General features: G+C 46.0%; 1 long non-coding RNA gene across 1 annotated transcript; it reads right to left on the reverse strand.

Moving 5' to 3' along the window:
- Positions 1–11: 11 nt before the first annotated feature.
- Positions 12–22,173, reverse strand: LOC138923693 (uncharacterized). Its single transcript, XR_011437681.1, has 3 exons — positions 22,070–22,173; positions 19,303–19,429; positions 12–5,211 (listed from the first exon to the last, which is right to left on the reverse strand). It is a non-coding gene; the product is annotated as an uncharacterized lncRNA (long non-coding RNA).
- Positions 22,174–23,475: the final 1,302 nt, after the last annotated feature.

Below are 23,475 nucleotides of genomic sequence, written 5' to 3' on the forward strand. Positions count from 1 at the left end.
AGCTAGTCAGTGGAGCAGTCAGAACACATACATTTATGAATTAAGTTCACTGTCTCATATGGGTGTGGTTCACGGCACCCCAAAACATTTACTATAGTAACATCAAACATCGCTAATCATAGATCACCATAGCAAATATAATACTTATGAAATTTTGAAATATTGCAAGAATTACCAAAATGTAACACAGAGACATGAAGTGAACAAAACCTGTCAGAAAAATGGTGCCAATAGACTGCCCAATGCAGCATTGCCACAAAACCTTCAATTTGTAAAAAACAAAATATCTGCAAGGTGTAACAAAGTGAAACATGCCTGTATGTGGACCATATTTTCTTGTTTCTTTGCATGCTGAAAACTAGACATTTTAAATAATATAATGTGGCCGTTCTGGAAATCAGATTCTACCCACTCCCCAGAGTTTATTTTTGTTGCTGTTTGTTGTTGTGGCTGTTGCTGCTGCTGTTTGTTTAGTGACTTTCTTGAGCTAATACTGTAAAGTTTTATTCTTTATTATATCTGGCCATAGAAGTCCCTGCTCAGTTAGCTTAGTGATTGGTCAATGATTGTACTTAGATTTCTTTAAAGGCCTGGAAACAATAAATCTCCTACTCTTTGCAAAGGGGCTCTGTGTGCATTTCGGGACATGCTTTCAGGACCCAGCCAGGAAGTTGATGACTCTGCCTTAGCTTTCACTTCTTGCTTTTCAGAGCCTCAAGGTCAGCCAGAAGTGAGAGCTTAGAGCTTTCTTGCTCTAAAAATATGCACAGCCCTGGGCATGTGCACAACTCTATGCTTACATGTGGCCTTCTAGAGTCCCAGAAATACATCAGAGCTTTTCAAAACCTCCTAGGGACATCTCAATCTCCAGCTTTTCCTTTGGGTTTTTTTTTTCCCTCTTCTTTTGGGTTTTTTGGTCAGTTGTCTGCCCCAACCACTGTCACCACATCAGGCAGCTGCAATGCTAAACCATCACTCCTGATTGTTTTTGACAAATGCCTCTTGTTTGCACTGGACAAGCTCCAAGTCAAGTCAAACAAAGGCAACTCTTGTGAGTGTAGAATGACCAGACAGGTCAAATAATGACAATTCTCTGCGAATGGGTCTTTGGAGAAGCTCCAACCCCATTCTGCCCACTCTAGTGGCTGTTAGGCTGCTCCTTCTCACATTTGCTATGGATTGTTGGTTTCCAAGGCTAGTGCAAAGCTGAAGAGAGGTGATGGGCATACGGCAAATCAAAATGCCATAAAGCTAGCTGTTCTTACCAAGATTCATATTTTTTTTGAATGAATGCTCCCTGGATTGTTGCAAGCCTTTTGCTAATTTCCAGAGTACTGAAAAAGTTGATTTTGATAATTCTTAGCAGTGTTCTCATTGACTTTATGGAGAAGAGGATTTTCTGAGGTCCTTACCCCACCATTCCCACTGACATCCTTTCCACATGCACTTAGGACTACATCAGAGTTATAGCTTTTGCTTCAATTGCCAAACATAAATTGGAAAACTCAAGAGGAGAAGAAAAGTCTATTGTATTTAACCATATTTTTATTTACCATGTTGTTTCTTCCTTCCTAACGTTCTTAGATTTCTTCTTTTATTGTTTCCTGTTTAGAAAACTTCCCTTAGCTATTCTTTTAGGGTGGGTCTGCTAACAACAAACTCTTTTAGTTTCCCTTTATCTTAGAGTGTTTTGATTTCCCCTTCATTCCTAAAGGGTGATTGCACTAGATATAAGATCCTGGTTTGACAGTTCCTTTTTCTCAGCACTTGAAAAATGTTGTGCTACGTTTTTCTGGTCTCTGTGGTTTGGATTTTGATAAATCCAAATTTGCAAATTGCAAAGGGGCTCTGTGTGCATTTCAGGACCTGCTTTCAAGACTCAGCCAGGAAGCTGACGACTCTGCCTTAGCTTCCACTTCTTGCTTTTCAGAGCCTCAAGGTCAGCCAGAAGTGAGAGCTTACAGCTTTCTTGCTCTAAAAATATGCACAGCCTGGGCATGTGCACAACTCTATGCTTACATGTGGCCTTCTAGATTCCCAGGAATATATCAGAGCTTTTCAAAACCTCCTAGGGACATCTCAATCTCCCGCTTTTCCTTTGGGGTTTTTCCCCCCTTCTTTTGGGTTTCTTTTGAGCTTGAATTATTTTTCCCCCATAGGTAAGGAGATATTTCTCCTTCACTGCTTTCAAGATATTTCCTTTGTCTCAGTTTTCAGAAGTTTGACTATAGTATGTCATGGTAGGGATTTATTTGGATCTATTTATCTATCCTGTTTAGGGTTCGCTCAGCTTCTTAAATCTGTAGGTTTGTGTTTCTTGCCAAATTTTTGAAGTTTTCAACCATTATTTCTTTGAGTACTTTTCTAGCCCTGTCTTCTTTCTCCTCTTCAGTAATAATTATTCCATGAAAAAAAATCCTACTAGATTATGTTGTATCGCTATAAATATGCAGCTAGATAAGTGTACTTAATTTATTTGGAATTTTTATCTATAATCATAAGTGGAAATAGTCTAATTTTTTTACAGATTTTTGAATTATATTTTTGATAGTCTTATAAAACAAATTGTGGAACTTTCCAAATTTTTCTATGGTCTAGAACAGTTTAAACCAGAGATGGTAATATATAATCTTAAAAGAATAATTAGAAATCACCTCTCAAAATCCACTTGGATGTTTTTTAATAGAAGCTATCAAAGTGCTTTAACCACCTCTTTTGTGACTTTTGATCTATTTGGTTTTCTGCTCCTTCTTGGGTTAATTTTGGTGGTTTAAATTTTTTCTAGAAAATCATTGATTTGTTATGCCTGTCATATTTAATGTCATTGAGTTACACATGATATTACTTATAATTTTTCATCTCTCTTTTATATATCTGTGGTTAATCTTGCTTTCCCTCCTTTTCCTTGATCATCTATTAGGGATTTGTATATTTAATTCACCTTTTAAAAAAACCAGCTTTTGCATATTTAATTTGTCTTTTATAAAAGTTATCTTCAGTTTTGTTTACCATTTCTACCATTTTAACATCATTAATTCCAACTTTGATCTTTATCAATTGCCTGCTTCTCACGGTTAATGTTTTTGTTTGCGCTCCTGGGTTTATGACTTATAATGCCGACCCCTGACAGCTCTTCAAAGGCTGAGCCCATGAGGAATTCATTTTTATGTGCTTCAAACTGCCCAGCACATTGCCTAGCATAGCAGGTGTACAGCAAAAATGAGTTGATGAGATGACTGCCACTGGATTTCCTAGACCTGAAAATCTGCAAATTGATAGCCACATGGTTGGGATACCAAAAAAAAAGTGAGATGCATATCTTTGCCGTCAGATAGGTTAATTTCCCAGGAATTGAGGGTGAGGGGAAAAATATGCAAGATCATGTTGAAGTGTCATCAGAGGACTGGAGGCCACAAAAATCATTTCAGTTCTGCTGGGTCCAAGCTGGTTCATGTTCCAGTCCTTTCTCACCCTCTTGCTTTACACTCCTGCTATAAATGTGAGAAAATCCAGACTGGAGGCTGTTTTACTGAAAATCCCTGGGCTACAAACAAGAATTTTCTCCACACTTGTCTAGTGGAAACAGATTGTGACATATGCCATCTCCAACTCAGGCACCTTAAATGATGCTGGTTTGGTGTGCTTTGGAGTGTGAAATTAATCAAGAGAGCAACGAAAATATCTCAGTCTTTCTGGAGGACATTGCTGAGTATGATTGTACAGGATCTTCTAATTGCCTCCAAACAACTAAGAGCTAAGCAGCGATTGTGTTTTCCCAACTATCTGCAACCATTGTACCCACTGAATTGGACAACCACAGCCTGTGGCCACTGGTGCTATAAGAATCACCCATGTTAGACATCAGAGATTTCCTGGTCCTGGTAAAAAAGCTCTTCCACCTTCCTGTCATAACAGTCACGTGAGTAATAAACATTTACAGCCCTCTTTGTAAATTTGGGGAGTTGAGCAAAGAGGAGAAAGATATTTTCCCTCCTTTGACACTGGAGATATGTCAGTACTGCAGAGGCACAAACAGCCCTTAAGACTTACACTGTCATCCACTAAACCTCGGATTCACAAGGAGCCTGAGATTTGGCCTAATTAACCCTCCTGTAAATCTGGAATTAACTCCACAGTGTTCTCGTGAGGTAGTTATCCACTTCTTCTTCTAGCAATGGGGTCGTAGCCCATTGTGGGCAGTCCCGCTGGTCAGCCTCACATGCATCCCCAATGCTTGGCACTGTCATGTTCACTAGATGTTTGTTGAATGAATGAGTGTAAGAACACTCTTTTTGTTGAGCTGATCTCAGACTCCCCCCTAATTCCACTCTCCTGGTTTTTCTCTCCTCTGAATCACACACAAATACACACTTTTCTCAATTGTAACTTTGGATACATTTTTTTTTGTAAAGATTGGCACCTGAGCTAACAACTGTTGCCAATCTTCGTTTTTTTTTCTCCCCAAATCCCCCCAGTACATAGCTGTATATTTTAGCTATGGGTCCTTCTAGCTGTGGCATGTGGGATGCCACCTCAACGTGGCCTCACGAGGGGTGCCATGTCCACACCCAGGATCCAAACCCTGGGCCGCCCAAGCGGAGCACTGGAACTGAACCGCTTGGCCACGGGGCCGGCCCCCACGGACACATTTTTTTTCCACTTAGACTTAGTTTTCTTCGTTACTAAACGAAGTTGAACTGTGTTTCCCTCAATTTGATAGTCTTTTGTTTTTGTGTGTTTCAGTCGTTTGGGGCTGGGGACTGAGAATGGTTTGCTGGCTGAGGCTCCCCAAGCACTGGAGAGATCCAGGTGGTAAGTTAGTTTGAATACACTGTAACTAACCCTCCAGAGCTGACCTGTAAAATTCCAGGGGGCCTCTGGGGTCCTCAGCTCCCACGAAGCTCTGTCTGCCTGACGCCCACCTTCTATTACTGAGCTCCCCGGACCCAGGGCACATGCAGCCAGCCTCGTCCATCCCACATGCTTTGGGAGAACAGCGCTCCCTCAGACCTTGTGCAGGCGGACCCAGCTGCAAGGTTCCTCAAGGTGCTCTTGTGTCTTCTCTAGTCAGGCTCTTTCTGAGGACGACCTGTTTTGGCACAGACACTTTAGTCCTCCAGAGGTGTTCTCTTTGTCTGCACGCATCCTGGGGGCCCACGCAGACACAGCAGTCAGGCCTCTGGAGCTGGCCCGGGAAGTCCCAGCCGGGCACTGCAGAGCAGACAGAAGCCGGAGTTAGTGATGACCCAGGACGAATTCTAGGGAGGAACAGGATGTGAGCATTTTTGTTTTAAATTTCCTTATCACTATTTTCCTATTGTCACCTTAATGGTAGCTTTTTTAAAGTTTTTTCCCAGCTTTATTGAGATATAATTGATGGATAACATTGTATAAATTTGTGTACAACGTGATTTTTGCTGTACATATACGTTGTGAAATGATTATCACAATAAAGGCAGTTAACACACCCACCACCTCACATATTTTTTTTAAAATAGTAGATGTTTTAAGATGTCTATGATACAGTGATAATATCATATAGTTAGTGCGCTGTATAGAAAAGCTCTGTCTCAGGGTCTCAAATACAATTTCCTGCAGGTGCCAGGACAACAGCACACACTTAGTGAGGCGGGCTGGGTGGGGACCCGTCTGAAAGGACAATGACGACTTCACTCAAGTTGCATTGCTGCACAGGAGCCTGACCTGGTGTTGCTCCTTTAAAATATTTTTTAAAGTCTTGGATTTCAAACCAAACACATCTGCAAGCCAGCTATGGCCCAGGGGCTGTCAGTCTGCTAGCTCTGTCCTGCGCCATCACAGCTTGGAAATCTTGACTGAGAAAGAAAGAGTACAGTCCAAGTCAATACTTTCCGACAGTCCCTCTCACTTAATGACTCCCTGTAAAAGTTGACCTGGTCCAGCATCAAACCACAGGCAGGACGACACCCAACAGAGATTTTGAAGGAGACACATGAGCAGATTGTAGGGAGGCCCCCTCGCCCCAAGCTCAAGTCTGCACAGCCAAGGAGAGACCCTGGAGGGTTCAGCCTCTGGTCCAGGTGAAAGCTGGCAAGGACATGATAGAGGGAACTAGCTGAGGAGATGGGGAGCAGAGGCCTGACACATCCTCCAAAGCTGTGGACTTCAAACCCGTGGATTGTGGTGGTGGTGGTGTTTTGCATATGCCCCAGGAATTATGAAAATGATGCACATTTTAAAGATGACATTTGAATTATTTGATCTTATATTTTTATAATTGCAAGGGATGTAATTTGCATATTACAAATATTTGCAATTTAAAACAAAAATATTACAACACTTATTTTAAATGTATCTAATGGAATTTAAATGCCTTGCAATTTGATACTATCATTTATTTAAAAATATATTTGAACCTAGCTCTTTAAGAGCTGGAAATTTAACAATGTTCCTTTTTCTCCTAATTGTATTTCCATTTCCCATTTCCACCACTGAATTTTATCCTAATATATTTTATGGCTGAAAGCCCATGATTGATTACTTTATCTCACTTCCCTGCAGCAAAAATTTGTATGTAATTGAAATACAGATTTTTTAAAACGTTGCCTCTGATTAAAAGGCTCTAATAGGTGTTAAGAATGTTTATTTTTTAGTTGAATCATCATTATAATTATTATTAGTATGCAATTCATGAAAATAGCATAAATATATTTTAAATTTGGATAATCAAAGTACATGAAAAGGAAAATTTTTTTTTTTTAAAGATTTTATTTTTTTCCTCTTTCTCCCCAAAGCCCCCCAGTACATAGTTGTATATTCCTCGTTGTGGGTCCTTCTAGTTGTGGCATGTGGGACGCTGCCTCAGCGTGGTTTGATGAGCAGTGCCATGTCCGCGTCCAGGATTCGAACCAACGAAACACTGGGCCGCCTGCAGCGGAGCACGTGAACTTAACCACTCAGCCACGGGGCCAGCCCCATGAGAAGGAAAATTTTATGGTAAATTTATTGCTTAATGAGATGAATGGGATGTTTATAAATTACTTCATGCATACAAAAGTGAGTATTAACTATTCTTCAGTTTTTTAAATCTGAGCCTTGAGAAACTTTGTTCTCTTGAATAAGTGGATGAGAATGAGGTTTGTCATAGAGATGTCCCTCAGTTCTTTGAATCGTTCCTAGTTATTTGCCAAAAATTAAACAATAATCTATCATCAAATATTATTTTCAGTGATCTGTCAGCTGACAAATTGATTCAATTTTCCTCCAATTTTGTTGAAAACAAAGAATAGGAAACTATGTGGCCTGCAAAAGCATGTATTACCCATTCATTCAAACAATTCTTTTTCTCAATGTTCAGTTACTTAACTGAGATATTTACACACCAGGCAGTGCAGCAGAGGAAGATCTGGGACGAGTGAGAGGTTCCCCTTCCTTTGGTAAACTGACAAAGGGCCCCTGTGACAGGGGAAGGGAGCTGCACAAGGGGAGTGGGGAAGGGAACCCCGTGTGACCTTTATTGAAGTCCAACTTTAGGAACATTGGTTTAGAGAAATGTACAAATGAATGTGGGAATTCATTCTGTCAAAACTATCTATGCTTGCATATCCTTTTGTAAATCTTTGTGCATCCCCAGGATAGGTGTATCCCAATTTGAAGACCACACATCTAAGCTTTCTCTGGATGAACGGTGTATATTTGTGTGTGATTCAGAGGAGAGAAAAACCTGGAGAGTGGAATTAGGGGGAGTCTGAGATCAGCTCAACAAAGAGAGTGTTCTTAAACTCATTCATTCAACAAGTAGACATTGAGCGTGACTGTGTATCAAGCACTGGGGATACACGTGTGGCTAACCAGCGGGACTGCCCACAATGGGCTACGACCCCATTGCTAGAAGATGTGGATAACTACCTCACGAGAACACTGTGGAGTTAATTCCAGATTTACAGGAGGGTTAATTAGGCCAAATCTCAGGCTCCTTGTGAATCCGAGGTTTAGTGGATGACAGTCTAAGTCTTAAGGGCTGTTTGTGCCTCTGCAGTACTGACATATCTCCAGTGTCAAAGGGGGGAAAATATCTTTCTCCTCTTTGCTCAACTCCCCAAATTTACAAAGAGGCCTGGAAGTGTTTATTACTGACGTGGTTGTTAAGACAGAAAGGCAGTATAATTTAGAAAGGGGTAGGCCAGAGTGATCGTGGTCGTTAATTTTATGTGTAGGCTTGACTGGGCTAAGGGATACCCAGAGAGCTGGTAAACTACCATTTCTGGGTGTGCCCATAAGGGTGCTTCTGGAAGAGATCAGCATTGGAATTGGTGAACTGAGCAAAGCAGATGGCCGTCCCCAATATGAGCGGGCTTCATCCAATCTGTGAGGGCCTGAATACAACAAAAAGGTGAAGAAAGGGAGCACTCACTTCTCAACTTGAGCTGAGACTTCCATCTTCTCCTGCCCTAGGACATCGATGCTCCTGGTTCCAGGCTTTCAGAGTCAGACGAGGACTTGCATCATCAGCCCTCCCACCCTGAATTCTCAGGCTTCGGCCTCGGGCTGAATTATACCACCCCCTTTCCTGGTTCTCCAGCTTGTAGATGGAAGATAGATTATGGGACTTCTTGGCCTCCATAAGCACATGAGCCAATTCCTATAAAAATCTCCTTATATATATTATCCTATTGATTCTTTTTTTCTGAAGAAAACTGATCATACAGTTATATGGTGATTTTTCTTAATGGCAAGCCTGATGGAGACTTCTCTTGGCTACAATGCCTCTAATGTTTCCCACCTCTTGGCATAATGCTCAAAAGCCTGGTCTGGCATTCACGTCCCCATACAAGCTGGCACCAGTGTAGGTGTCTCTCAGAGCTGGTAACTTCCCATGCTAGCCACAGTCATTCTGTCACCCTGCAACCCCATCACTGATATTCGTCCTCCTCGGACCTCAGGCCCTCTCCCGCACTTTTCCCCTACTTGGTCAGCTGTCTTCTCTAGTGCCCACTCCACCCCCTGCCCGTGGAGCTCTGCCTCTAAAGAGCTGGTGAAACCACTGAGATTCCAACACACAAGGAAGACGTCTCTTGTCCCAGTTCTGTTCTTCTCTCTCTTAGCTACGTGGAGCAACCAAAGAAAAGTCCATCCTAATCACTTCCAGGCTTCCCTCCTTGGGGGGGAAATGGCAACTTACTTTGAATTCTATTATCCTTGTAAACCCCCGGAGCAGCAAACATCCTGTCGGCAAGGGCTAAACATAACTTAATTTTATGTACAAAATTTTAATTCAAAACTGATGGGTCAGGAACCATTTCAGACATTCTCAACTTCTCTTAAGATTCTGTTTCGTTTTCAAAATCCATCCCATTAGCGCCTCAATTCAGTTCTGTGCTTTCTTCCAGAACAAATTAGAACCTGCTTCCACTTTCCTTTCTTTTCTCGTTTTCCCGCCTCAACATCCCTCTTGGATTTTAAGCTTTTGTTTTCTTTCACTGCCCACTGGAATGATTGCTCTGTCCTGCGCAGCGTGTTCTTTCCAGAATTACTCAATCATGCTTCCAGTTTCACTTCTCCCCTCCGCTTCCCCTCCTGCTCCCGCTCTGATGGCATCATTTTATTGACTTTGGACCTGGTGGGCTTTAAATCTTTTGTACGTTGGAGAGGAGAACTGCATGCTTCCCTGCACGTGTTCAGTTAGCAGACCACATCTGACCACAGCTCAGACCTGCTGTGCAGCCTATCAAGATGCTGTTTATAAGTTGGTTTGCTTGCTCTTGAGTTGCTTAATAGGGGCCCCTGGCCAACATACTTTAGAAGGGGGCTCTGGCTATCTGGCCTTGTGTCACCCTGCCCCTAGTCCACTCACCACCACTGGAAGGCAGCTCACAGCTAACATTCCAGCTCCCTCCCAAGCCCCATCCCTTCTGTGCCTCCCTCCATCCTGTCACCATATGGGTCAATTCTATAAGCCCTATTTAAGATCCAGATCCACCTGGCTCGACCCTATTTGATAACCATTTCCCCAAATGGACCAGTCAGGCCTTCTGTGTCCAGTGTAAATCTGGCCATTCCCAAGCTTCCATGGCAACTTGAACATGTGGATTTTTAGCTTTGAAAGTGGTCTTAAGGAACTTCTGCCATATTTGCTGTGTCTCTCCAGATACAGAGTTATAGAGCCTACAAATGCACCTGTCATGGCATCGTGTGCAGAACTGGTACCTGCTGTTCACGCACTGTTGACTCTCCCAGGACAGGGACATAACCCACGTGCCCTCTGACACATGACTGGATACAGCCTGACCACTGGACTGGGAGTCAGCAGAAAGACCTGGTGCTAGTCCCGTATCCTTCTACTCCCTAGGCAAGTAAAATCACTGCTCTGAACATCACTTTCTTAGTTTTTTCAAAAAGGATGACAATATTCCCATGCTTAATTCATAAGGCTTTAATGAGAATCAAATAAGATAACACATGTTGGGAGAATGTTGCTGAAAAAAATCCATAATAAGAAGATACAGTTGACATCATTATGTTGTTGCTTTGAATAAGTAACTGCGCTTTCATTTGTCAAATTTCAGTTCTTGATCTCAGGCTCGATAACTGACAAAACCACCTCTTCTCACACGAGGGGTGCTTGGAGGCGCTGAGGACACATTAGCCAGGCGAGGGCATGGTCAGGATGGAGAAAGAAAGAACCTGTCATCACTGTCAAACTTCTCAAAACACCTCGCACAGCAGGAGTCAGACATGTTCTGGTCCCATGTTCTCTGTGTCCTGGGGCACTGATTTCAGTTTAGCTACCAGGAGACTGAATCAGCTTAGGATAGCGACACACTTGTAACAGTGAGGATGGGTTCCAACAACGCAAGGCCCAGGCCGATTCTGCCTTTCCAGATGTGCTGCTGTGTCTACCATGACTGCACGCTCCTCAAAGGACCTCATGAATGTTACTTCATTTCACCCCCATCACAACCCTGCGTGGTGGGGGTTATAATGCCATCTCTCAGCTGAGGATAAGAGAGGTTAAATAACTTCCCCAAAGCCACCCAGCAGAGCCAAGACTGGAACTCATACCAACCTAACTAGAAAGCCCAGGCCTTCCACGCTGTGTCCCTCACAGATGTACGGGGGGATCTGCACTGGGAGAGCCCTGCGAGCTGTCCAGGCCACTTTAAGGCCACCGTGGCCCTAAGTTTCAGGGCTCTTTGCACCCCTTTTCCACGCTGTGATGCTTCTCTTAACTGTCACCTTTTCCTTGATTGTAGCTTACAGGACTCATGCGTCAGACCCCTGAGAGTCATGATGGTACACAGGTTCCCCCGGCGGTGGACGCTCTCTTAGTCCCCTCTGTTAGGTTGGCAAATTGAATCTATTCATGGCCTGTTTGCCTTCCTTACCCTCATGAGTCCGTGAAAGGACAAACTGTACAGTTCCTGGGGGCATTCTCTTTCCCCGAGTAACATGGTTATTTTGTTGTGTTCTTTTTCTTTGGAAAGTCATGTTACTTCAAACTCCTTTCCCTTCCCAGTAAACGAAACCTTAGTGGCTGTCTCCAGTCACCATCAGTCTGTTTGTCATCAGTGCAGCAGTCCCTCCTCATCCGGGGGGGATACGTTCCAAACCCACAGTGGATGCCTGAGACCACGGAGAGTACCGCACCCTAGATAGACTATGTTTCTTCCTATACATACCTCTGATAAAGTTTAACTTATAAATTAGGCACAGTAAAAGATTAACAGTGAGAACTAACAATAAAGTTGGCTTTGGGGCCATTATTAAGTAAAATAAGGGTCACTTGAACACAAGCACTGAGATGCCACTACAGTTGTTCTGATACCCGAGATGGCTAAGTGACTAATAGGCACATACTGTACACAGTGCAGATACGATGGACAAAGGGATGGTTCGCATCCCATGTGGGACAGAGCAGGAGGGTTCAAGATTTCATCACACTACTCAGAACAGTGTCCAATTTAAAACTTATGAATTGTTTATTTCTGGAATTTTCCACTTAATCTTTTCAGACCACAGTTGACCTCGGGTAACTGAAACCATCTAAAGTGAAACCGTGGATAAGGAGGGACTACTGTACAGGAAAGGGAGCAATAAGAGTAGTCGTCAGGAACAGGGACTAGGAGCACACGCGAGACCAAGCACTGTCCTCGATGCTGTTGTGTCTTGTCTGGTTTAATGCTTCCCAAATCCCCATGTTGCAGCTGATAAAGAAACCCGTGGTTGAAACCTGCACACCCAAACTGGGTGAATGGAGCAATAAACTGTGGTCCATCCAGACGATGGGACAGTATTCAGTGCCAAACAGAAATGAGCTATCAAGCCATGAAAAGACGTGGAGGAACCTTAAATGCATATTACTAGGTAAAAGAAGCCAGTCTGAAAAGCCTGCATATTGTGTTATCCCAACTATGTGACATCCTGGAAAAGGCAAAACTAAGGAGATGGTAAAAAGATCAGTGGATGCCAGGGGTTTGAGGAGAGGGAGGGATGAACAGGCGGGGCACAGAGGGCTTTAGAGCAGTGAAATACTCTGGACGATACTGCCATGGTGGGGACATGTCATTACCCCTTTGTCCAAACCCACAGAAGGTACAACACCAAGAGCAAAGCCGGATGTAAACTATGGACTTTGGGTGATAATGATGTGTCAGTGTAGGTTCATCAATTTAACAAATATACAACTCTGGTGGGGGATGTTGATAGTGGGAGAGGCTGTGCATGAGGAAGAGTTAGGCGCGTATGGGAAATCTCTGTACTTCTCTCTCAATTTTGCTGTGAACCTAAAACTTCTCTAAAAAAATAAAATCTGTTTTTTCAAAAAAAGAAAGAAAGTGACACTTGAAGAGGTCAGATGATCTGCCCAAGGTCACACGCTCGTGATTGACGGGGTTAGAATCTGGAGTCCAGTCTTGTCTGGTCCATCGCCCACTCTTCTAATGAGTAGTCCCTGACTTAGCTTTGCCTTTGCGTAGTTGCCTCGTGTGGCCTCCACACCACAGGCAGTTTCTCTTTCTCAGTCTCTGGGCTGATTCTGAGCAGAGAGCAAGGGAATGTCTCAATGGGGCGGCCCTCAGAGTGCCCGTGTGACATGTGAGAAGGGACTCGCCCAGCCCCACATGCAGAACGGAGCTGGCATCACAAGCTGCCACATTTCTGTCTGCTGATAACGTAAAAGTGGAGGCCATCTGCACACAAGGAAATGCTGATTAATGAGAAACGGAAATTGAAACACCGTAAATCAGGTGCCTTCCATATGTTGAGGAGTAGAGTCAGGAAGATGAAGGTGCAGGCCAGAGCCACACAAGGCCTGACCGGGTGGAGATGGGGGAAATCCTCACACTGGCCACATCAGGGGGCATCCCAGCGCAGGCGGGGCTGTGATCGCTGCGCCAGCGCGGAGTGAGGTCAGACTTAGAAAAATGTGGCTATCTACCCAACAGAGTCAGCGGGCTTTATTTACTGGACAAATAATCTCTTTGTAATCAGGATAATTTTATCCATCACCTCTTAAGGGTAGGACATGAATGGTTTCCTTGTACCACCAGAGGAAATTCTTCTTAGAGACGGGGTGCTTGCCGGGGAAACTATTTTATTAAGTATTCTGGGTGAATATAATACTGATTTCAAACAACTGTAGCTGAAGTCATCAAGAAGTACAATGGTCATTGTACACACAAGAATCAGGGCTGCATTTTATCTCTAGGTAAAAACTATTTTTAAGGTATTTCATAAATCACTGGCAAGGTCGACCGCACTAAACATTCCGTAACACACAGGGGAAATCTCCGTGGGCGTGCCCAGACCTCCAGCCTGCTCGACTCATTGTTCTGGTGCTTCCTGCACCCGGCACAGCGCTGTCCCCCGTCGTCAGCAAGTCTGCAGAGCCGCGGCAGGGCCTGCGGGAGGAGGCAGGCTCACCACACCAGCCCACAGACGCATATGGCGCTGCGTTCACACCTCCTGTCTCCAGGCAGCAGGGTGCCCCAGCTCTGGGCTCACCCCTGCAGGCCCGCTGTCTGCATGCAGCCCTCAGGGTTGCGGTGAGCAAAAGTGAAGCACTAAACCCAGAGCACCGTGCACCTAGCCTGTCACACAGTCAGTGCTCAGTAGTGGTCAGGGCTAGGGACACTGGCCTCATCACCAGGCGCAAGTGCACATATCAAAGCAGTATGTTCAGCCCTGAGGCTCGAGATAGTCATGAATAAACGAACGCAGGCATGAATAATGAAGCACAAATGAGGGAAGAACTCCCTACTTTCACAGATGAGGATCGTAAGAGTCAGAAAAAGTGTATTATGTTGCCTCCCTTGAGTCAGAGGTGGCCAAGGAGATACAAGTGGAAGTTGTGAGTGCAACTCCCAGGAAAGCAGGTTAGGAGGGAGACTGACTAATGGCATGAGACTTTCTTGCTCTCCTGTCCTTCCTTTTTCTAGAGGTGAGGATACAGATGTGATGGCTGGAGTTCCAGCAGCCATTACAGACTCTCAGTTGACCTTGAAGATGAAGTTGCAGGCTAACAGTGGCAAAACTTAGATAGATGTCTGTGTCCCCAACAGTGAGGCCACCATGTCACCCCTGGGCACACATCTCACTTTTTACATGGCAGGGGGAAACATCTTTCTATCTCATTCCAGCCATCATTATGTTTGCTCTCTGTTACTAGAAGCCAAGTGCATTTCTAACTGAAAAAGTTCTGTGACATGACCACCTCTTGTTTTTGACCACCATACTGCCTGCCTCTCTCAGCCTCCTTTGCTGGGCCCTAGTCTTCTCCCTTCTCTAAACACTGGATTGACATAGGGCTCAGGCCTACAAATCCCACACTTAAAATATCATCCACAAGCTGATGATACCCAAGTGATATTAACTCAGACCTCTCCTCCAAGCCCCTAGACTCATATCCTCGTTAGCATCTCCACATAGCATGTCCAAAAGAGAACCTTAATATTCCTCACCCCTCAAAAACCTGTTTCTCTCCCTACCCCCCACCTCAGAACATGACTCCACTGTTGCTCAGACCAAAAGGCTAAAAACCTTCCCCGGTCCTTTTTTTCCCTCAAGCCATCACAAGGTCTGTCTCTCCAGAGCAAGATCCACAACAGCCCACATCTCCGCAGCCCCCAGCCACCATCATTACTACTCCTCTGCCCTGGGCTCCCGGCATCCATGTGGGCCCTGGCAGCCTGCCCTGCACATGGTGTCACTTTTCCGCTCAGACCCTTTGACAGTGTCCTGTGGCCTTAAGAATACAATCCACACACCTCGCCATGACACCCAAGGCTCTGTGATCTGCGCTTGCCTTCCCCCTCTGCCCACATCTACTGCCTTCCAGCCACAATGGCTTCTTCTCTCCTTCTGAGACGTGCCAGCCTCCTTCCTCTCTCGGGGTTGTTGCACTTGCTGTCCCAGCTGCCTGAATGTCCCTCCCCAGGATCATGACAGGAATGGCAGCTTCGCCCCCCACACTGCAGCTCAAATCTCACCTTGCGGTCTCCTGACCGCCCCGTGCAGGCAGCCTTCCGCTCTCTCCATTCTCCCCCTCCATTACTTTGTATTATTTTCTTGGTACTTCATCACCATCTGAAAATTGTCTCATCAATGCCTTCATTTTCTAGTGCATGATTTAGAGTACGGGCCTCACAAAACCAAGATTTCTATTTGTCTTCATCCTGGGCTTCTGATCTGTGCCTGCTCAGAGACCCTTCTCAGTCTGCACACATCCATCAAGAATTCAAGAGCCACACCATTATCAAGTGACAGTTTTTATTTATTATGTATCTTTAGCCTCGTTCTGATCTCTGGCTTTTTCACTCAAAATGGCAACATGCAGACATTTATCAATTGACCCATCCCTGAGTCCTTATGTCTGATTCTTCTCTCGGTCATGATAGTATAAGGTTTAGCAGACTTTCGGAGTCCTTGCATATAAAATGTTTTCGTTGTCTTAACACATACAAGTTAAATTGGGGGCAATAAGCATGATTTCTCTGAAAACTTAGAAGTTGCCCCATTATCTTCCAAAACTGACTGCTGTGAATGAATACCTAACATTAGTGATTGGCTCCTTTCTGAGTAACATGTGCTCTCAGATGAATGCTTCCATGCCTATTTTTAAATCACTGATAAAATTACTAGGATATATCTATGTTTGGTGGTTGTTTTTTGAGCAAATTTGCCCTAAATATCATTATTTAAGTCAGTCTACAAACCAAGTTTATTTTTTCCCAGCTTAGAAAAGTTTTCCAACATTCTATCTTTGATTATTGCCTCTTTCCACTTGTTTTCATTTCTTCCTCACAATAGCCATACTACTCAGGGTCGATTTACTTTTATTAGGCTCTGTGACTGTGATATTTCTTCTTACTATTTTGGTCCTCCTGTCCTCTTTCAGTGAATTCCAGGAGAGCAATTCAAGTTGGCCCTCAACATCACAGCGCTCTTCTGCTGGCTGCGTTCTTCCCTTCGCGGCGCTGCCAGACCGCAGCTCTGCCGTTACCCGTCTGTTCTTCAAGGCTCCCCCTTAGATCAATGCTTGCCTTCCTCTGCGCTCCTCATGTCAGCCTACTGCTTTTTCAACATCCTGATCTCCTCTAATAATCTCAGACATTCTTACAGCTAACTAAGAACATGAAATACGGGTCTTTAAATCACTTTTTATTCCCTCCTAAAAATAATTTTTTCAAAAGTTATGTTTTCAAATGTAGTCAGTGTGCTCAGTTCAGAACTTTTTCGTTCACTCGCTAGCGGTTCTGTATTTTCATCCTCCATAAAGGTATTTTTCTGTATTTTCATCCTCCATAAAGGTCTTGTTGACAGAAGACATGCAGCACAGTTTTACCCTTCGGGCCAATTCCTGAATCCCCCGGTGCCCTGGGGAATGCCCCCTGGACCGCTGAAGCCGGAGAGCGAAATCGGTACACGCCCCGTCCTGATGTCAGTGCTTTGGTGTCAGGCACTCATTTGGCTCATTTGGCGTTGTCTGCTGGGCTGAGGACAGCCCGGTTCTCTGACACACTTAGGGACAATTTATGCCCTCGTAAATATGGGGAGGGCTTAGTTTTCTTTGACGGGATACAACGCACAGAAGACGAAACACGGCTCTTCCTCCCTCAGCACTGCCAGCAGCATGGCACCTTTGGGGGCTGCCTTTCGGGATTGTAGTGACATGCACACCCCCTCCACCTACCCCGGACGCAGTGGGCAGGGTGCTGTTCAGTACTCTCCTGGCTTCAAGGACTTCTTTAGACCTCGTGGGAGGGGCACCAAGGCCTCTTCTCGCTTACCTCTGGCCAACAGAGCCACTAACAGTGCAGATGCGGTCAATTGTGCTTCTGAAATCCTCTCATTGTTGCTGAAGATAATGGAAACCCCTCCCAAGGCTAACCATTGTTGACAGCGTTCCTGTGAGTTTTCGTGTTGTTTTTGGTCATTTTCTGTACTTTCATGTGTATTTTAAGGACAAGTTGGAAGATAGATTAGTCGGGGCTAAAATAGCCTCAGGTCACAGCCAGTCTGGTTGTCTTTGCCCACAGCATGGAGCCCAGGAGCTGGCACACAGTGGGTTCTCAGTGAGGAAAGTACAGACACTTCAGAGTTTGAGCTGAGATGTTTGGGACTAGAAGCTGATGTGGAACATCAGGGCTGGGATGTAACGGGTCACACAAGAGCAGGAGCAGTCCAAAGCTGTCTGAAACTACAGATAGCAGGAGGGAGGCCAGGAGGGGAGTCTGGTGTGTAAAGCAGGCTGCAGAGGAAGAGTCAGCTTAGGGCGTCAGGAGCCCAGAGGTCCCTGTGGAGCTGATGTTGGACCATTGGGGATTCTGAGGTGTTGCTATTCCTCCAGGGAGAGCGTCAGTGATGGCTGAGCTCAGAAATGCCCTCACTCTGCTGCAGGCCTCAGGCCACAGGATGTGAGACCCTGACTCTGTGGCCAGGCTCCCAAGGCCCGTCTGCAACATCTCCAGCATGAGGCTCCATCCTCACAGGCGCTCCTCAGCATGCAGGGACCCGAGGCTCCCATAAGCCTTGCTTCCATGAATCTGTTCCAGCCGCTGGTCCTAGTTCTACCCAAGACAATGCCTCCTTCCCCCTCAAGACTTTCAACCTGTGGTCGTGTGATCGTTAAGACTCCCCTGGCCCACGAGTCTTGCCAAAGTGTCCTTTATAGATGCCCATCTCCTCCCCACCTGTTTACAGAGCAAGTGCAGGGAGAGGGGGCGTGGCCAGGAGAGGCAGGGGTGCTGAACTCTCCCCTGCTCTGTAGGGCTGAGGACAGCAGAGCCAGAGAGGCGAGAAGTCTCTCCCTTCCCCTTGCCCAGGTCATCAGGGGAAACAGGCAAGAAGAGCTGTGGAAGAGCAGAAGAGCCAGGATGCTCTCAAAGTGCTCTGAAACCACCTGCCACTCCAAGAACTGCACCGGCCTCTGCAGGGCCACTGCAAACGCACCATCACGCTGCCCCCCTGTCCTCTCCTTGCCCGGAGGATGAGGTTTTGGCAGAAAAACTCTCCCATCCCGGTTCTACTTCAAGAAAGGTAAGAAAAAACATGCCACCAGTCAAGGGCAGCCCACTCTCCAGGACACCAGCCCACGTATGACAGTTGTCACCCAGGGACGTCCCTGAAACATTTTCCATGTTTAGTGGTTTGTTTTTAAGTTGTGCTTGCCTATAGGAAGCAAGGCAGAACACTGCCAGATGGCCAAACTGGAATCGGTCCACACCAGAAAGGTCCAAGATGGCAGTGGGGGACCGTGACCAAAAGAAAACTCGTGCAAATGGTGCAGTGCGCAAGAAGGAGATTTGCGCATGCCCCAAACGCCCCCACCCAGAGCGATGACACGGACACCCCTCCCCTTTCACGTCCCATAAGAACCCTGTTCACCTTCCCTTTTGGAAAGAAGGTGTTTGGGCACTGATCTCTGCTCCTCCGTTCATTGATCAACGATGACGTTTCAGCGCTGCTCTGCTGAACCGGCTCTCCTTCTTTTGGCGCCACTGGCTCCAAACAAAAGGACCCACGCGCAGTTCACTGGTCCCTTAGGGCTCAGTAACACTGTCCAAGCTCAGAGGGTCCCCAACCTGCTCCTGTCCCACCTCCTGGAGCAGTCAGGACAGAGAGATTCTGCATGTGCTTTCAGAAGAGAATAATTCTTTCTTGGGGCATCTGGAACTATTCGACAGCACATGCCACGTCCGCCTTAAAGGGAGGTTAGACACGCCTAAAGAAGGGGGAGCGACTTCACGAGCTCTGAAAGTCCCCAGCTCGAAGAGTGGATGAAAGGTGAAGATACGGGCGGGGCGGGGGACTTAGGAGGGGACCCACCTGCAAACACACCTCTGTGCTTTATGCTCCACTCTTCCAAGCTGCCCATCTTCACACTGCGTGCCAGTGACGCACATCTACACTGGACGAAAATTAAAACTTCCTACTGTGCAAGATACTGCAGAAGCTGAAAGACAGAAATTCAAACCCATAGTAAAAGAAAGAAAAAAAGTCATCTTACTTTTTAAAAAATCACAGACTTGTCCCACCTATCAAATGTATTTTTGTTATGCAAAGAAATGGGGGTAAAGAAGCATAAAGTACAAATATAGCAAAAAAAAAAACAAAACAAAACATTGTTAGAAGAGACAAAGAGGATTAGATAATGTCCCTGATATTAATAATACTAAAAAATATTTAATGTTAAGTCGGTCACTGAACTGAGTCTACACCTGGGCATGAGCCTGGGCTTTGTAAACTAGCAGCAGAGTGCTGGTGGTGTGCTGGTGATTCTCTCTGGCCGCCTTCTAGTCACTGTAGAAAGTGGTGTATTATTTTTCCCATTAGCACAAAGTTCAGCCTGTAGCCGTGTGTGCTCAAGGTATCTCAATGACAACATCCAAACCCTGCTTCTCACCCTCAGGGCCTTCTAGGTGTGACTCAGCCCGTTTTTCTCATCTATCCCCTGCTGGTCCCTTCAGTCCCTGTAACGTGAAGCTTTAGTCCTGTGTGCACCACCATCGGCCATCCCTTTCCCGGGGCTTCTGTCAAAATCCCACTCAGCCTTGAAGGACGGTTTAATCCATCTTCTCCAGGGAGCTGTGCCTGTGCCTCAGCCTGGAGGAATCTCCTCCAGACTCTGGTTTCCCAGCACATTCCATACTTTCCTTTATGGTCATTTGTAAGCGTGTCGTCCTCCCTTGGAGACCGCCAGCCCCCCGAGGGCAGTGACAGTCCCTCAGCACGTGCACTGTTCCCGGCACCTGGACATGCAGCAGATTTGAGAGTGACTGAAGCATGAGGGCTCTGCAAGCTCTCCTACTAGCTGTGTGAGCTGGTCTCATGAATTGTCATGATGCAGGGAACATGCTTCAACATTTCCATGACAAGGAGAGAAAAGAGAAGATGGGAAAGAGGAGGAAAGAAGAGGAAGAGGAAGGATGGAAAGAGACGCTTGAGAGAAACAGGTATAGTGAACTCCTCAGCGGTGCCTGGAATCCTGGAAATACAATAAGTTCTTCTCTTCAGAGTAGCACATCCTACAAAAAACAAAACAAAACAAAAAAAAAACCAAAAAACTACTACCTGGCTGTGAGTTTAAATACGTAGTTAGGCAGAAGAATGTGATACTCAAAATTCCTATTTATTCAGAAAAAAGCTTCTTACTAAGCCCATGAAGGGTAAAAAGCTGAGTGTCTGGGGGGCATCTAAAGTTGGGAGGGATGGTCCTGCCTGGACACAAAGGCTGGCTATGCAGGGATGGGTGTGAGAAGGGGACAGGAATGGGGAGCAGACAAGATGGGCAAAGCCGGGGGACAGGCATCCGGGTGGTGGCTTCACACCATCGGTACAAGGGTGCAGAAATCACGCAGTGCTTGCTGTACGTGGAGCTGTGGAAACCAGCAGTGAGCAGGTTTCCCTACCCACGACCGCGGCAGAGCAGCAAAGCTGTCACGAACCTGAGGCCATGGCTCTGCCTGTGAGCAGCAGGGCTCACAGATGCGCAGGGTCTTATCACAGCCTGAAGAGTTGGGATTTGGGCCAATTACATCAACATATCAGCATTCTCAAGGGGCAATAGGGGTCTCGGCTTTCATTCACTCACACACACACATACACACACACACGCACAGAGGCTTAGCACAACGCCTGGGACAGAGCAGGTGTTCCACATGTTTATTTGGATCAAACTGAGTTGGTTTGAAATGACAAGTGGCAGTTTGGGAGCAGGGTGCTGCCACCAGAACCTCGCAGAAGTTTCTGTAGATAGCACGGTGCCCTCCACTGCCCGTGTTCTGATTCTTCCCAAGCTTTACACAAGCTTTACGCCAGAGGCGGGCTCTGCATGGCCGGCTATTCTAAGCGGGGACCCATGGAGGACCCAAGTCGTGTCAGATTCGGATCCTCAAGACACTCCACTGGGTGGCCCCTCTCCCCACAGGGCCATGCACACGTGCTCACAGAGCGGGCTCCGTGCCTCTGGGCTGGGCCTCGTGAGTCCATTTGGAGGATGATTAGAAAGGGGAGGGAGGGAAGGAGGACACAGTAAATAATGTGGAAAATGGAGTCTTGTTTACTTTAAAGATGGAGAAGACAGCTTGCCAATAAAATACGGCTCTCCATTTCCCTCTAGAATTCTGTTATTAAAAATAATCTGTGATGAACTCCCAGCACCTCTCTCACACAGCCTTCCAAAAGCTTTAAAAATAATAATAATAAAGCATGCTCAAGAAGAGCGGAACGCATTCCAGCAAGACAGCTGGAGCAAATTGCCTTCTGCATGGCTGGGGGGAGTGGGAAGGACGGCAGCTGGTGGCTTCATAAATTAAGCAGATTAAGGACAAAATTGGTAAATGTAAGTAAAAGAATGTTGCTCCTCCAGCTCTTCGGACACACCTACAAACACAGTCTAGACGTAAACACGACTTCAGCTCATAGACCCACTCCTACATACACACACAAACACCGCAGAGACACACACCCGCAAATGCAGACCCACAAACACACGTGCAGACTTGCATACAATCACATCCTGACACACGAGACACATAAAACACACATTTTTGCACACATGGACACACCACAATAACAGCATATGCACACCAACCTGGAAGTAAATGCACCAGCGCTTTTCCATCCATTTCAGTGTTAACCTCATGTGCTACTGCCTTGCAGGCCTCTGCGAGTGGCATGGGTTGGGTGGGGTGGGTCAGAGTCTCCACAGAATCTCATAGAGTCATTCTGGCCAGAGTAAGTGTTTTACATAATCCTCTGGCCTGGAATGGTGAAATAATAATGCCTGGAGGGTTTGCTGATCACCACAGAAAATGAGGCCTTGTGGATTTCCCCTCTCCTTTCCCAGCCAGCCCTGAAGAATGCTTGGGTTCAAACTGTGCAGAAACTATCTCAGGGTCCCCGTGGAGGGGCACACCCTGACCCCTTCCCCAAAAAGCAGTCATCATCAAGATATGCAGAGAGAGCTTGCGGTGGCCCAACCCTGTCCAGGTGGAGAAAAAAGACATTGTTTATTAACCTCCACTGCCCTCCATTTTAAAGTCAGTAATTTTACAAAATGTTCATTTAAAAAATCAAATATTTTGACTTTGAGAACACATATATCTTGTAGGATGTAGCTGGTACAGTGTGCACTTGTTGTCTTTCTCTGCCTCATACCACTACTCTTCTAGTAAGGACACCAGCCTTCCTCGAGGAAGGACCACAGAGGGTAAGTGACCAGACTCTGCTCCTCAGGGTACAAGAGTCAGTGCACAGTGAGTACAGGGCCCCAGCCTGGCCAACTGGAGTCTTGCTTTGAGGCTTTGTGTTGGGACTCAGAAGTCGGATGCTCTCTTCCCTGTAGATTTGCCAACATGGATGACCTAAGCCTGGTCCTCTGCAGCCATGCCCTCCCTTCCCCACTTCAGGGAGAGGGTAAGTCAGTGCAGAGAGTGGAGCCAAGAAAGAGAACAGGGGAGGGGAGGAGAGGCATTGACTTTGCTGGAGTCCTGAGGGCAGCTAGCTTGACTTGAGCGATGATCAACACTGATAAAGTCATGTCTAGAAGACTGAGTCTATTAAACTCAAATCTTATTATCACATTTCACATAGACATTAAAACTTCTCAGATAGCCACAGCTATGTGTGCTGGAGGTAGAACTGGGGATTTTCAGGCATTGGAGAAATTCTTTTGACAGGAGAAACCAATGTGATGAAGGAAAAGGGCAGATGCTCAAAGTGGAACTGGCTCCTGGGAGCACTGAAATAGAAGACAACATGCTTCTCCTGAAGAGTGACAGTCAGTCCCTGCAGGGGTTAACCGTCACATCAGCGAGGGCCTCTGGTGGGGGGCACACTGCGGCCACAGAGCCTGTGGAGATGGGGGCTGCCCGTCTGGCAGACGCAGGCACAGCACAGGCAGGATGGCGGAGCCTCCCACTTGGCCTGGGGGTGATTCCTTGGTGCGGGAACGTCTCTCTTTCTCTATTTTAGAATATGACGCATAGTAAGAGCCAC

This window comes from Equus caballus, chromosome 1, assembly GCF_041296265.1.
Source record: "Equus caballus isolate H_3958 breed thoroughbred chromosome 1, TB-T2T, whole genome shotgun sequence".
NCBI classification, from domain to species: Eukaryota; Metazoa; Chordata; class Mammalia; order Perissodactyla; family Equidae; genus Equus; species Equus caballus.